A 13,519-nucleotide genomic window follows, 5' to 3' on the forward strand; every position below is an offset into this window, starting at 1 on the left:
TAAGCTTGGCAGGAAAGGATTTACAGAGGAGAAGCTATGAAACACTTCCCATGCACCTTCCCAGCCTGGAAGTCTTTCTGCAACCACAGTTATCACCATCGGGTGGCCGTCAGAATCCAGCTTTAAGGCACTTCTAACCCTGGCTTAATCTTTCTGACCCAGGAGCTCCGTCCATGTTTTCTTACCATCGATGGTAGCCGACCCAAGTGAAGCAATCGAATGGGTGACGCTTTACAAAGAGACAGCTATGGGTAAGATTTATCTGACAAAAGTATTAAAGTTACAGACAAAACTTGGCTCTGGTCTTCGTTCTGCTCCATCTCAGCCTATCCCTCCTCTCCTTCTATCACATCCAGCCTTCCTGTCCTTTTTCACAACATCCAGAACCTCCTCTGTGGTATTCCTCTTTTAATTCTGACTGACAGCTCCATATTCAAAATCCTTTCTCCAATATATTCACTATCCCTCCTCTGCACATGTGTGAGCCATCTCAGCCTTGCCTCTCTAACTTTGTCTCCAAACTGAGCCGCCTCTGTGAAATGCTCCTGGACCCTCCCAACAAGAATCTTACATCTTTAACTCTGCTGCCTGTTTATTTAAATTAAGTCAAATACACCCACTAGGTCTCAGATTAAAATGGTAGCCTACACCTTCTTAGTTTAATCTAAGGATCTTGGAAAAAAGTCATCGTAATCTTAGTTTAATCAAAATAAAAATTAAAATGTTAAAAGAGTCGCACATGAGCTCGTGTGCTCAACAATTTACTGAACAGCTGATTAGCAGCCACTTTGGATACAGGAATGTAAAAAGCAGGCTCAAATACTGTTTACATTAGCGGATTACATCAGTCAATTACAGTATTCACTCAACAAAGCAAATTTGTCCAGACTTCAAATCGACACATCTCTACGGCAGAGACCTGCCATTGTTCTACTTTTGAGGGGAAATGTGTGAAGATTTAATTTGGCAAAATACAGACTGACTCAAGACTGTTTTTTCTCTTTTTTGTCACAGCTGATTGACGTAAGACTAAAAAGAACAAGGGTTCGGCGGCTCCTTTAAAGAAGGAGCTCATTATGAACCCGATAGGCTTTACCAAACCCAGAACAATCCCTTTAAAGATTTCCTTTACATCTGAATCTGAGAGTCTCCTTGATGAGCAACAGACGCTGCCGGGAGTCTGTAACTGGCCTCTAAAGGACGCCTAGACCCATAACCGACTGCTCGACAGTGAAAGAATTCCTTCAGGCTGCCATAATGACAGAAACCTCAAAGCAGAATATTTGCATCTCTTATTTATAACCAGTTTGGGATCATTTCCCATTGCAAGTCATACATTTCTCGAATATTTTCTCTTTACATCCCAAAAATTAACTAAGCAACAAATTATATTTAAATTGTTGCTCCACAAAAGCAAAAGCGAGAGAGATTAAGTCCCACACAGGCCCTGCTATAGATGAAACCCTAAATAACTGAGGCGGGAAAATGAAATGATAATAAATTCTGCCTATTTTGATGTGAGCCTCAGAAGCCTGTGGTAGAGGGAAGGGACTTAAAGTCCTTCATCAAAGACGCAAAGAGTGCAGCGAAATAGTTCAATACATGCTGTTAACTGTAACTGGTATAAGGTTTCAGATCAAGCTCACACAGGTGAACGGACATGTGTGCATGCATATCGTTTCGTTGGCATCTTTAGTTGTTGTTTCATGTTTGACCAACATCTCCCGGAGCTCCAAATGAAGGATTCATCACAAAGACAAGAGCACACAGAGCTTTGACACTAATCAATTAATACAACCTCACACAATAACCCTGCTAACAAGCTCAAAAGCGGAGCACAAGCTACACAAAAGTAGGATTAGTTCTATTAGCACAGGAATCTCAGAGGCAATTAACCTGCCGCAAGCAAAGCCCCGTCTCAGATTCCAGCGTGAGGCACCAAACAGCAGAGCGGGAGGAGGATGATAGTGAGGCCAAGTGACAAAGGACGAGGGGTGGGGGTGCTTTTGGAAAGCTCACCATGCCGGGGTAGAAAGAAAAAGGCGATTGGTTGTAGAAAGCAGTGATGAGATAGTGACCTATACCAACGACTACCACTGAACATACAAGCCAGAATGGACGACAGAAATGGAAGTTTACTTTTCCTCTGCTGCACCTTTCATTTCCCACGATTTCTGCTTTTCTCTCAACACCGCTGCCACTGGGAGAATGACCACAACTCACAAAGCCAACACACAAAGTTCTCATTCACACTTTTAAGAGCCTCACTGATGTTCCAGGAAACAGTATAAGGCTGCGTCCTCACAAATAATGTGCTAAGGAACAGCATAGGAAGGAATAATAAAGGGAGGTGGGGGGAGGGCATGTACCCAAAGCTGGACGTGGAGTACACTTACTCAAATAATTTACTGAAGAACTTTATGTAACATGATTCAAGTGAAAACTGTCAAAGGGTCCAAAACAGAACAAACCCAGGATCATGGCAGTGATGTCATCTTATCCTGCGATACTTTAAACGTAAATATGATGCTTTATATTCACTATGACTTAGTGTAGTACAACTCTGCATAATAACTGTTTTCCTCAAGTATCTTTTAATTATTTAAGCAGTCTTTCACTTAAATACTTGACATTCAGTCAAGAGTTTATATATTACTTTTTTTGTTTCACACTGTGTTTACTTCTGATAAATATTCTAATTTCTTAAACCCTTGAAACATGAGAGATTATCTAGATCTTTGAACAAAGGAGCAAAATGTTTCTCACATAACAGAAGTGTTTAGTTTAATGTTAAGTATTGAAAATTAACAATTATTTTGGAGCAGATTAGGATGTTTAGTTTAAAAAAAAGAGTTGCATTAATATGTAGCACAGCTAGTCTTAAGCAAATCATGGTCTCGTTAAACTAACGACAGGGGCTGCATAAGACGCTGGGATTAGCGCCTGGGACGGTGTGGTGGAAAGTCAAAATATGAAATTTCAGCATTCCCTAAAGGTCGGTCGGCTCTCTGGTGGATATTAGACAACCTGTTGGTAGGGATTTGTTCATGTCACTCCAGGGAAGCTGCCTTATTTCTCACCTTGTTTGATGTTTTTTTTCTTAATAAGATGCATGAAAATGAAGAAAACATGTTGCAACTGTTCAGAAACTAAATAATTCATAAGCAAAATGATGGCTAAGCTTTATTTATTTTTTTATTTCATATAAAGTAAGCTGAACAATGAAAATCCACCTCGTCACCGTATTAGTAGTGACATATATACACCTACGTGGGTCGTCTGAATCACTAAAGCGTACACATCGTGGTGGTGATGGCGTCTTTTGGAGCAATTTCAATGCAATTTTCTGGTAATTTTAATTAATTAATTAATTAATTAATTAACAGACAAAGAAAAAGCAGTCTATGCATTATTTTTGGTAAGTGACAGTCTGTTATTTTATTTGCATGGTACATAGCACTGAGTATTTGAAAAAGCTATGTTTAGATTTGTCCACTAAAAACCAAGAAAAGTCTATTTAAAAAATGCAAACACTAAAGAAAATACTGAGCAGCTGACTGAATAAAGTCAAATATGAGAAGCAATATAATTATGAGGAAAACATTTTCTGTGTCAGGTGCAAGGTGTGTGAGCTGCTGTGAGCTTGTAAGGTACAACTTCAAATATCAAGTCTATCAAAATAAAACGGATTCAACATGAATATAAAACATGGAAAGGTCTGCTTTGTTGGCTTTACATGAATACAGTTTGGACAGGGTAAGCCTAACAGACATGAATCCTTATTCTCAGACTTTTGGAGATCAAAACTGGCAAAAATGAGTTTGTCGTGACTCATTTTTAATGTTTTTTTTACCACTCAGGTCTTGGAACTGGTTTACCTGCAATGCCTTCTTAAATCTCTTGGATGCAACGTGAATCTGTGGATTGTTAATTTTCTCTAAGAAACTTTGACTTTGTGTGAGAAATTACTTAGAAACTACTAAATAAGCCGAATCTTAAATTCATTATTGGAAGGCTTTAATGATGTGTTACTCGTGGAGTGAAACAAGAAGGAAGAATTCATCAAACAGCAGTAAACAGACCTCTTTAGGTCTCTGCACTAAATCACAGCCCAATCTTAAGTTTCACTTCTGCAGGCAAAGTGAAGTCTTCGATATAGACTCTCTGTTTGTTCATTCTTCCCTCTTTGTCCTCCTTCTTTGTCATTTGTGTGAGTGTGCACAAGTGTGTGTACGAGCGCAGACCCTTGTGTGAGGTAAACTCATCAGGGTCTTTTGTTGTTAAGTGCAATCCATGAATGCTACAATTCAGCCAGTGAGAAGATGATGTTCCAAAAGACTCTAAATAGATATCTGAGAGGCACTTTTGAAGTTATAATGACGAAAATAAGTCTCCAAAGACACGAGAGCAGGTGGCCTCGTTCAGCATTAAAACTTCACAACTTGCTGAACAGCAAGTGCTTACCTGCATTAGGCTCCATGGAGAAAACAAAGAGTATCCTGGGCTGAATTAGTGTTGGCAGTCTTCAGCGATGTGCCTCAGAAGTGACAGAACAATTCCCCTACAAAGCCCATAAAGGATTTCTCCTCCAAGCTGCTGGAGCAATGAGCCCGGGGGAGGTGTGCAGCCACTGAGGTCAGCCACAGGTAGAGGCTTCAGCGCGCTGCAGCAGCGTGATTGATCTGATCGCAGATTACCTCCTTGTGGCTGGTAGCGCGGGTTCAGAGCTGTGGATCTCTCCTGGGAGGGAGAGCTAGTGAACAGCCTGCAGCTCTGTGCGCAGAACTAGTCAGCCAGCAGCCTGTGTGTGGAGCATGATGTCACAGGTGTTAGGTTTCAGGGGAGGTTTGTGGAGGCCGAGAGGCGGGCTCTGTTCTGCTGGGAAGCTGTGCTTTGGGTTTAACCCAAGGAAGGTGAGACAGGCTCCTCCCTCTTACTTTACCTGTTGTTAGCGGAGAAGAGCAACAGAAAACAGAGCTCCAATCTGCAAACCCCATTTCTGATATACTTGTATCATAATACAACAATATGCTAAATCACATTATGTAATGTCATTGCAAGGACAGTTAAATTAAACTTCAGCAACACTATCAATAGATATAATGTCTCATTCCATTCTTAAAATATTCAGATATGTCAAATATCTTCTGTTCAGCCAACTCTGATACTATGAAACTTTGAATCATATGTATACAAAAGAAGCTGTTGTAAAAATTAGTTTGAGAAATCATATTGGAAACACAGATTTTTGGGTTCAGGTCTTCCTCGTTTTGTTGTTGCTACTTTGTTGTGTTTGCTGACTGAGCTTGTGTGATCACACCTTGCAGTCTTTTGGGGTTTTTCTTGTTTTGCTGTATTCTGCATTTCTCTCCTCTCCTTCATACAAAAAGCAAAAACTTTTGTGATTATATTTCATCAGCTCATTGTGCTGCACAGCCAGAGCAGCAGCTGGTCCTGGGAACATTTTTACTCATTACATATTCCCATTTCAGATCTTTGGGGTTTTGCTACATCGTTTCACTTTTGTTTCTGACTAAAACATTTCTCCATGACTTTCAGAAAAAAGTCTTTATTTGCTGCAGGGTCTGTAGTCTTTGGTCACAGTGATCACTTGTCAGAAACTTATAAGGGAATAAACTGAGCTTAATAAAAATAAATCTGTAAGTGAGCATCCAGTGACTTTGACTCCTTTTCACAAAATAAAACAGGTTGTTTTGCACTCGCTTATCAAACAAAGCTTTATATCAATCAGAAACCACCAACTATGAGTCATCTAACACTTCTCTGAAAATATTTCTATAAATGCCCAAATAAGCTTCCAAACTTTTGTTAGTGAACACATTGGACATCAAATACACACTGAGGCGATCGCTGAATGAAAATTAATTTAAAAAAAGTTTTTGTCTTCCAAATAACTCCACGCTCCACGGCTGTGGAGCGTGTGAGCAGCTTCAAGTTCCTGGGAGTCCACATCTCCGAGGATCTCACGTGGACGACCAGCTGCTCCAAGCTGGTCAAGAAGGCTCACCAGCGCCTCTTCTTCTTGAGGACTCTGAGGAAGAACCACCTGTCCTCAGACATCCTGGTGAACTTCTATCGTTGCACCATCGAGAGCATCCTGACCAACTGTATAACAGTCTGGTACGGGAACTGCTCTGCCTCGGACCGGAAGGCGTTGCAGAGGGTCGTGAAAACTGCCCAGCGCATCGCCGGAGCACCACTTCCTGCCATAAAGGACATCTACAGGAAGCGGTGTCTGAAAAGGGCTGGGAAAATCATCAAAGACCCCAGTCACCCATCACATGGACTCTTCACCCTCCTGCCCTCTGGGAGGCGCTACAGGAGCCTCCGGACTAAGACCACCAGGTACCGGAACAGCTTCTTCCCCACAGCTGTCAGACTCCTGAACTCTGCCTCCTGACATCTGACCCACGTTAAACTCATGGACTGAACATACACAGACCCACAATGGACAACTGTACCCTCAAACACACAATAATAACATGGACTGAACCACCACTCACAACCACTAGCACTTTATATAGCCTCTGTAGAAACTATCTACACCCTCACTTACCTTAACTGCACTACTGTATAGCTCTGTGTAAATAATCATTCTGTGCATACGATAATTTTTAACCCTACAACTGTTTACAACTTGCATAGTTCCCATTTCTGTATAGCTGTATATCTCAGATTCTGTAAAGTTATTTATTTCATATTCTGTATAGTTTTTCATATTTATATCCTGTTCATAGCCTGTACATAGCTTGTACTCACTACAGCCTGTACATACTTATAGTTATAGAATATTCACAACATACTTCATACCGTGTACATTATAACATAATAGACCCATTTCTGTAATATACTTACATATCTATATTATTGCTAATATATATTGTAATATATCTATATCACTAAGCACTTCTGGATGGATGCAAACTGCATTTCGTTGCCCTGTACCTGTGCATGTGCAATGACAATAAAGTTGAATTCTATTCTATTCTATTCAATAATCATCCAACAAAATTTTCTTCAAACTGCTTCATTATTTCTCGAGTCTCATGTAAACAAAGAAAACGAGCACAGTCCTTCCTCTGCAGTTATACACAGAAACCTGTTTAGCTGACAGCTCAGGTCAATGAACGTGTGAAACCCTGAGAAATCCAAAGTAACTGCAGTCAATACAAATCTTATGTAGGTCCATAGTGTGGTAAGACTTGGCCTAAGCGGCTAAAGAAGGGCAGGAGACTGATGCTGTAGCGAGTGATTTATTCAGCATTTTGGTGACCAAACAATATTTACAAAAATAAATAAGAAACTCAACTCCATAGTTAACTCGGTTCAAATAAACACAACTGAACTTAGATCAACAGAAGTTACAGTCACATGCACACAGCTACACTGACCTGGTCCTTCAAACACCTGCGTTCTTCTGCTTAAACAGTCCAAACCAAACACCCTGGACTGCTCCATTAGGTAGGTAAGGCAAACATTTCCCTACTTACTGAAACTCTTTCCTAGCAATAAAACTCTACAGTGTCATCAATACATATTACAGCAATAACTCTATTTCTCTATAAACACACTTTAAAATCAACTTTATTAAATTACAAGGATTCTCCCCCTTCTTCACCTGTAACCTCAGACTAACTAGGAAACTCTAAATACAGGAAGTGAAGCTACGTTTCCTCCTTTTGTTCCTGGGACACAGGTAGGTAAGGTGAGTTCAAACTAGACAATTAACAGTTGAAATAAATAGCATGCTTGATTTAAACCAAGATTATGTTACATAATCTGTAAAAGTGCAAAGCATAAACAAACCCAGTACATGCTTGCTTGCTACAGAATGAGATATGTCTAACTCAAAATAAGAATGTTAATGTGGACAAATGGTGTTTCCACCCACTTTGTCACACTTTTGGACAACAACAAATCTTTTGTATTTTTGCCACATCGTTTCATTGTTTGATAAAAATGTCAAACTTTTGCTTTGATTTTAGGGTTTTAACAAACGCACATTTACATCTGATCCTCTGAAAATGGGGCACTATGTATAAATGTGTCTGTAATTCCTAAACAGGTAATGAAATGCTTTTGTGAAAGCCTCTGAATAAAGACAAAAGCATGCAGTCAAATCACATGTTGACTGATTTAAAACTCGTAGTGTTGGTGTAGAAAACATGCCATTGTCCAAAAACTTATGGACATAACTGTAGATAAAGACTCAATTCTACTGTGACAAAACCAGCTGTTTTAAGCAAATATGACCAACACAAGTTCAGCCCTGTGAAGTAGATTGATATCAATCAGAAATATAATAACAAAATTCAGAAGTGATCAAGAGGCAAAGTTTCTACCAAGAGTAGAAATAGTAGAAAATCCATAATCTGGTGTGGAAAAGAAATTCGACACATAAAGGCAGAGAGACGGAGACAAGTCGCTACAGCCAACATACTGTACAAGTTTCCGCTTGATTCACAAACCCTCAGATGGTATCACCTGTCGGTCCGTTTTCCCCACAGTTTGATGTGTTTAAGCCTCACCAAAGAACCACTGGTTCAATGTTTTTTAAAGGGACTTAAAACTTTTGATTACAGAAGAGTGATTTATCACAGCAGGACCTGGTTCAATGCAAGAAAGTCAATGGCATTAAATCCATGAACAAAGAACATCTCTCTTTACCTGTGCTGCTGCTCTGATGGGGGTATCCATTTTGACTTAACATCACAGAGCAGATTTTCAGAAGCCTGCAGGCTCATGTTTCTCGTAAAGATTTATCATTTCAGCAAAATGAACTCCAGTAATTTCACAAGGTCAAAAGCCACATCAAACAAGCTGTAGTTCCCCTTAAAAGTGAGTGGCCACCTGGTAGAGTTCCTTTCCCTTATTTGAGTTACAACAAAGTCACCCGGCATCTGTGATTACTGACGTGAGCTGCCTCTTAATGACCCTCTGAAATCATAGATTCAGAAGCAGGATGTGTCAGGCTGAAATACAATAATACAATAATCCTCAAACTTTAAAATGTTGGTTTGCAAAAGTCTGGAGGAAATGTTGAGGCTTACTCAGCTACTGAGCAGCAGGGTGCAATGCATCACTTTTCTCCTTCGGGAAAAAGCTCCAACACCAACTTTAGGGGTGGGCTGTTCATATGAAACCTCTGACTGAATGCCCAAAACACACATGCACCACCTCTGCAGTCAGCAGGTGGGGTCAGTTCAGAAAGCAATCATTGTGGACTTCCAGTGGGATCATTGGTGGGAGAAAAAGTGTTTGCTGGGTTGAAAGGTGCATCCAGAGACTGTATGGGTGCTTGACACAGACAACAATACCTACAAGTTTTTCATAACACTATGTACTACAGTGAAAAACAGGACTACACCTTTATTTACTTTTTTATTTATCACGCTGAATTAAAAGGCTCGAGTACTGTGTGACATAGTAAACTGTCAATATCTAGATGGATATTAAAGATAACAGAGAAAAATGGTAGACTGCTGACAAAACAGCTGGTTAGACTTAACATCATCATAAAAATGTTTGTTGAGCCTGCACCTCTTAAACGTCCCTGTTTTATTAAAACAGATGTGGGAGAAGCTGATGTTCCCTCCACATCATCAAGGCTTTCCTTACAAATGTGCTGAAGGAGTTAATAAAGATTTCTTACATCACACATATTGAGTAAAGTGGTTAATCAGAGAAAACGTATATGCTACAATGAAATCACCATCAGACTGCTTGTTAACTTGCTAGTGCTGGCTTTGTTTACACACATCACTCAGATGTCAACAGATCCCAGAGTGGAAAAGGACCGACAGCAGCAGCTTGTCTTACATGCTGGTCTCCTATCAGTGTCATCACAGAGCAGAGGTTTATCCACAATGTGCAAATAATCAGAAAAAGCTGTTGGCCTCATAGCTCGACAAGATCAAGCCATTGTTAGTGAGACAGACAAGCCAACGACACTGAGGGACACAACAGCTTTCACTGGAACTGAAGGCATGTATAATTAAGCCTGCTTCCTGAGACAACAGCTAACTGCAGCTGCAAGATGGGAGTAATTGAAAGGATGGCACAAAGAGAAACTTATGACACAGATCACTCTTTGAAATAAGAGTAGACAGATTTGTTGCTATGATGCCAGGTCTCTCTTGGAAATGAGATTTTTAATCTCAATGAGATTTTTTACCTGGATAAATAAAGGACTAATAAAATTACTTTCTCTTTGTTTGAGTATTATGGCTATTTATAGATTTAACTGATCAAGCAGGGCCTGCCTTGCTTGCCCTGACAGGCTGCCACTGGTAGTAAGTAACATGTGTGATAGTTTGCATCTGGTTCAATACTGCTGCATGCGGGTGAAGCAGGCCGCCAGCTCAGGTCAGCTGCAGGTTTGCTGCATGAGAAGAATCTGTCATAATCTCATTTGAAAATGCTGCAAACACCAGCACAGCGAGCATGGCCAGGAATGGTGCGCTCATGAACGATGAGAGATCAAAACCAACATCAAATGGCCATTTCAGGAATTTTAGCCCTTCTGTCTTGGCTCAACAAGCTTTGCCATTTCAAAAAGGCTCTGGCTCACTTGTCTACAATTTTGGCTATATTATAATTATCTCATTCTCGTCCAATCAAAATCAAATGAAGTATCATAATTGAGAAAAAAGCAGCAATGATGCAGCCGTCTTGGTCACACTGTCTGCATCTTTGAACTGTATCCCCTTTATTTCACAGGATAACAGATCTGTTGAATGTGTGCTTGTCAGAATGAGGACGTATTTAAAACAACCTGAATAAACACAACATATACTGATGAAGGATGCTCAAACCTTCAGACTCTGATCACTGAATGATGTTTTTGTAATTGAGCATGAACTTCAATTATCTTCTAATATGTTCTCATCACATCTTTCAAATCATTATTAAAGAGCTGTAATCTATGGCTATTAGATTTTCATTCGGCTCTGCTGCTCTCTATTTTTAGCCTGAGCGCTGTCATTGTGACATGATGGTGCTTAATATAGCCCGTAATATGAATACTATCACACAGGCATCAATGAGATACAGTATAGATCGACTGTCTCCAGGAAGAACGTGACATGGGTATGACATCAAAGCATTTAGGCCTCGGCAAAAACATCAATACACGGACCAATCAATATGAGTTTTGAAAATCCTGATGCAGGCAACCTGCAGGGCTCCATTAAGTGATCCACAGGCTCTGAAAATAAAAGTCAAATGTAATTTTGATTCAAAGGTTTTTAATTCACTAAACACCATGCCATAAAAGTAATGCAGCAAGGCTATCTATCTATCTATATATATATACATATATATATCTATATATTAGGGGTGCAACGATACTCGTATCGATATTGAACTGTTCGATACAGTGCTTTCGGTTCGGTACGCATATGTATCGAACAATACAAATTTTGTAATTTATTTTATCAACTTTTCTTCTGATGATGCTGTCTGTGTTGAGAGCTCAGTGGATCTGTGTTCGACTACTCCGCCTAGGCTGCACTGTCGAGCGCAGATCCACTGACCCTGAAGGTAAGCGCGTCATGGACTAAAGTAAAACAGTATGTCAGATGTGCCACACAATGCTCAATTGGTGGGAGCTAGTGCGTTAGCGCAGTTAGCTCATTAACGTGTTGGCCGTCCAGCCCCATGCACGGGGTGATCCGCGGTAGCTCGTTAGCGGAGATTTGCCGTTATGGCGTTAATGTCATTTCAACAAGATTAAGGCTGACAGCACTAGTGGGAACACAACGAATATGACTGCACATTTACTCCGACATCATCCTCGTGCAAAGACAAGTGGAAGCAGACAAAAACAACAAGCACGCATGCTACAAACTTTACCCGAGTCATTTAGACAGCTGTTAGCACAGGATTCTCCTTATGGGGACCTGATATGTTTAATGTGCTGCTGAGAATATAGCCCAGAAGAAGCGTATAGTATAGCTTTTATTTTGGAAAGAGACATTTCTCTGTAATAAACTCTCTTTTCCAAAGATGAGTGATTCCTCCATCAGATAGATTTATTATTTTATTACTTTGTTGTTTCAGCAACATTACATTTAAAAACTGTTCTTTTGAGTGAAAATATATATTTATCATTTTAATAAATGACAAATTAAAAAAGCATGAACATTTTTTGTATCGAAAAAATATCGAACTGTGACACCAAAGTATCGAACCGAACCGTGGATTTTGTGTATCGTTGCACCCCTAATATATATATATATATATATATATATATATATATATATATATATATATATATATATATATATATATATATATATATATATATACACATATATTAGGGGTGCAATATATATATATATATATACTTCACAAAAGCAACACAAAGCTTTGTAGTTTAAGGACTAAACTGGAGCTCACCAAACTGATGGGGATCATCTAACATTCCCTGAACCCATGTCCTTTAGACGCCATGTAAAATTATGTGAGAAATCACCATACCTCACTTTTATGAGTCATTAGAATTTCCCATCATAAGCTGTTTTCACATTCGCAGTGCACTCTGAACTTTTCTATACGTTTGTGTTTCACGTGCACCATTGCCCAGTGGTGCATGTGAAACACGAATATCCAACGCAGTCAATAAAAGGTCTTTAACTTCTCCATTCCCAAAACCATGTGATTGCATTTGTGCAGATGTGAGAACTGTGCTGGAAATAATTTGATTTGATTTGAGAGCTTGACCCATGTCCTGGCTCCTGTACGCTCCACTCACCTACACCAATGCGCTACAGGTGAGAGAGGATATGTTGGGGCAATGCCCCACCTTGATTTAACAAAGGCTGCATTTTCTCTTGAGTTTCTGAGAGCACTTTAGCAGTGGAAAACATCACCCTGTCATTTTTTACTATCAACCTGTCGTCATATTTCTGTGACAGAGCCGCTAAAATATCTGTATTAATACAAACAGCAGCAGAGAAATTGCCACAATACTGACAGGCATGGATGAAATGGACACACTTGCACACTGACATATTGTTTGGCATGAGAAATGTTAACTGCTTCTAGCAACCATGACTTCACCAGAAACTGAAAACGACACTGGCTGCAGAGATACTTCACTCAATACTACTGCTTTGATAAATGGAAAATAACACCCCATTGAAACCTGATGTCAGGCTACATTAATGTGAAACAGAAACACCATCATAATTCAGTCTATGAGAGCAGCTCCAGTGATAAACACAATGTAACAGTTTTCCTGTTTGATATTAAAGGTTTTCTACAGAATGCAGCGGTCTCTCTGCGTGGATGAGTGCAGCATCATTTTCTGCTTTCTGTTGGTGACAGTTAATGCCGGGAAGGTATTCTGCAGTGTGGACACACTAACGGTAATCAGTGTGGTTGTGTTGCCTCGTGAGATTAGCAAAGTCACAGAGTGGAGATTTATGCCTGGGCAGCGTGATGCCATTATCCTCCACAGAATGCATTAACATTTTCTTTCTCTAATTACAAATAC

General features: G+C 39.8%; 1 protein-coding gene across 12 annotated transcripts in view; it reads right to left on the reverse strand.

The window, feature by feature from the left end:
- The window catches only part of ptprfa (protein tyrosine phosphatase receptor type Fa), a 376,185-nt gene that overhangs the window by 299,417 nt on the left and 63,249 nt on the right, over nucleotides 1-13,519 (reverse strand). For 11 of the 12 annotated variants that reach the window (XM_085382136.1, XM_085382135.1, XM_085382137.1 and 8 more), the window contains exon 1: nucleotides 4,465-4,784. The exons of the other annotated variant lie outside the window; for it this stretch is intronic. The gene's annotated coding sequence lies outside the window, so the exon portion shown is untranslated. Of the gene's footprint in view, nucleotides 1-4,464; nucleotides 4,785-13,519 lie in introns of those variants that run through there. 12 annotated transcript variants of the gene reach the window in all.

The sequence above is a fragment of the Rhamphochromis longiceps genome, linkage group LG15, assembly GCF_057381845.1.
Source record: "Rhamphochromis longiceps isolate RC_006_pf linkage group LG15, R_longiceps_female_GT1.1, whole genome shotgun sequence".
NCBI lineage: Eukaryota > Metazoa > Chordata > Actinopteri > Cichliformes > Cichlidae > Rhamphochromis > Rhamphochromis longiceps.